The sequence below is a fragment of the Capsicum annuum genome, chromosome 9, assembly GCF_002878395.1.
Source record: "Capsicum annuum cultivar UCD-10X-F1 chromosome 9, UCD10Xv1.1, whole genome shotgun sequence".
In the NCBI taxonomy this organism is placed as follows: Eukaryota; Viridiplantae; Streptophyta; class Magnoliopsida; order Solanales; family Solanaceae; genus Capsicum; species Capsicum annuum.
The window spans coordinates 12,439,225-12,442,482 of NC_061119.1; positions in this window are offsets into that span (position 1 = coordinate 12,439,225).

The window sequence follows — 3,258 nt, forward strand, 5'->3', positions numbered from 1 at the left end:
TTATGTTTAATGGTATTCCTAGAAGTACTTGTCGGTCTGATATTTTTAGATTTCATTCACAATATTATTTTATTTATCAACATTGTTAAAAAATATTCAACGTAGATTGTCCCTAACTTCTGATATTGGTCGTGCTGTAAATAAAAATAATTATTTAACGATTACTTGTCACTGGATGGATAGTAATTGTGTGATGTAAAAACGTATTCTTGCTTTTTTATATGATGAAGATCGTAAACATACTGGAGATTTTATTACTGATTCAATTGTTAAAGTTGTAGAATTCTATGGTATCGAAAATAAAATCTTATGTATTGCTTTTGATAATACTTTTGACAATAAGACTGCTATAACAAAGTTAAAATCTAAGTTATCTTCGTCGTTACCTGAAATTTTTCATATTAAGTGTGCATGTCATATATATAATTCAATTGTAAAAGATGGTCTTGGATTTTTTTAGCTTTATATTAAAAAATCCGTCTTGCTGTTTGTTTTATTCAAGGAAATAATCGAAGAAAAAGAATTAGAGAATTTAAAGTTAAATGTCAAGAAAATGGACTTGCACCGATATTGATGCCTGAGGAAATTGATATTAGATGGAATTCTACGTATGATTTTTTAAAAAATTGTTATAAATATAGAGTTTCTATTACACTAGCTTTTAACCAATATTGTGGTTCGTTTGTTGATTCTGCTGATTGCATGCTACATGATTTTGATTGAGTTGTAATTAATGATCTTATTAAGTCTTTAGAAAAATTTTATATAGCTACGGTTGAATTTTTCAGTGCTTATTATCCTACTGTTTGTAATATTTTGGCATATATAGCCGATATTTCTGGTTTGCTCAAAGAATATAAAAATAAAGAAGGTTATAAAGAAACTATTGGTGCCATGTTTATCTAAATTTTAAAAATATTTTTTCTGATTTCCTTTATTTACTTGGTTGGTGCTATGCTAAATCCGTGCATGAAATATAATACTATGTGCCACTTTAGTACTCTTATTTATGCTAACTTAGAAATAAATACTAACAATGATTCTGAACAAGTACAACCTGATTTGTGGACGGCTATGGGTGATGCGAATGAATACATAGAAAAATTATATAATCACTATGCTGATTTAGTTGATTTAGCCGTACCTACAAATATCACTTCAACTGTCGCTCCTCATCCTCACGAGGAGCCACCATCTTCTAAAAGGCCGGAACATAATGGTTTTCCTGATTCATTTTATGATTTACCTTGTTGGAACAGTGTTGATGAGAGAGCTTACACATCAACTTATCAGGAAGAGCTTAAATATTATCTTCGATCGCCGTCAGAGGATTGTAGACAACGGATAAACACGTTGAATTGGTGGAGGAGTAATGAAACACAATATCCTGTGCTTTCAAGATTAGCTAGAGATATCTTGAATGTTCTAATGTCAACCGTTGCATCAGAGAGCGCTTTTAGTCAGGGACGACAGTAACTTGGAGACAACCGACACTCATTGAAAAGCAATGCAATGAATGTTCTAGTTTGCCTTAGAGATTGGATTAGAGCAAAAAGAAGAAATCAAGGAATGGAACCGGAGCCGAACAACGAGCAGAAACTTGAAGAAATTATGTCTTCATGGGAGAACTCAGCAGAATCAAGTCCAATGATGGTTTTTCCCCCGTTGACTTTGAATATCCTATGCAAGTTCCCGTTAATATTAACATCAACTCACATGAATGAATTGGAAAAAATGATGCATAATTTATAGATTTTTCATTTATGTAAATTATAAATTTTGGATCATTTCGCAATCAATAAATTCAACATCCATTCACTCCTTAGTCCTTACTTTGTAATTTTTTTCATTTAATGATTTAAATTGAATTTCTAGTTTAAATTAAAAATTTATTTTAATATATTATTAATTTACTATCAAGTATTATTAATTTATTATATTAAGTAGCATATGTTTTGTATATTTGTGTATATATCTTCTATAGATATGTATATTTGATGTATACATGTGTATATGTGTTATAAATTGTATATACATTGTAGTATATATATCTATATTTTAGTATATGTTTTATTTAAAGTAGTACATATATATTGAATGGTACGTATATATGTGTATATATCTTATATAGATGTGTATATTTAACGTATACATGTGTATATGTTTTATAAATTAGTATATAACTATATATATATATAGTAATGTATATATATTGTAGTATATGTTTTATTTAAAGCAGTACATATATATTGAATGGTGCGTATATATGTATATATGTCTTCTATAGACGTGTATATTTAACGTATACATGTGTATATGTTTATAAATTAGTATATAACTATATATATTATAATGTATATATATTGTAGTATATATATTGTAGTATATATTTTATTTAAAGTAGTACATATATATTGAATGGTACGTACTTCTATAGATATGTCTATTTAACGTATGCATGTGTATATGTTTTATAAATTGGTATATAACTATATATATACATTGTAATGTATGTATATTGTAGTATATGTTTTATTTAAAGTAGTACATATATATTGAATGGTGTGTATATATATGTATATATCTTCTATAGACGTGTATATTTAACGTATACATGTGTATCTATTTTATAAATTAGTAATTAGTATATTGCTATATATATAATTATATATATTTTAGTATACATATATTGTAGTATATGTTTTATTTAAAGTAGTACGTATAGTCGTATATATTGAATGTTACGTATATATGTGTAATTGTGTATATGTGTATATATTTTTTAAATTCTAATGTAGTACATACTATATATATAGTGTATATACATTGTTTAACGTATTTAAAATGTATATAGGTGGGTATATATAGTGTATATTAAAAAAAACTTTTTTTTAATTTTTAATCGGGTTTGACCGAATTTTTAACCAGCTTTGATCAGGTTGGGTTAAGTGAGTCGGGTTAGGGTTATTTTTAAAAAATTTACTGTTGAATCCGTACCCGGCCCGACCCACTTAACCACAACCCGACCCGACCCACAACACAACTAAATTTAATGGACCAGTTCCGAATTGACCTGGCCCGGCCCACTTAACACCTTGGCACAAATCACAAAGAAAAAGTAGGCCCAATTTCTCTTATACTTTTGAGTTTTTTTTGTTCAAAATTCAAATATCACGAGATGTCTACTATTTTATTATTTTAAATTGGCAGTAGAATTGATTAATGGCTAGCTTATATATTTAATTTTGCTATATATCA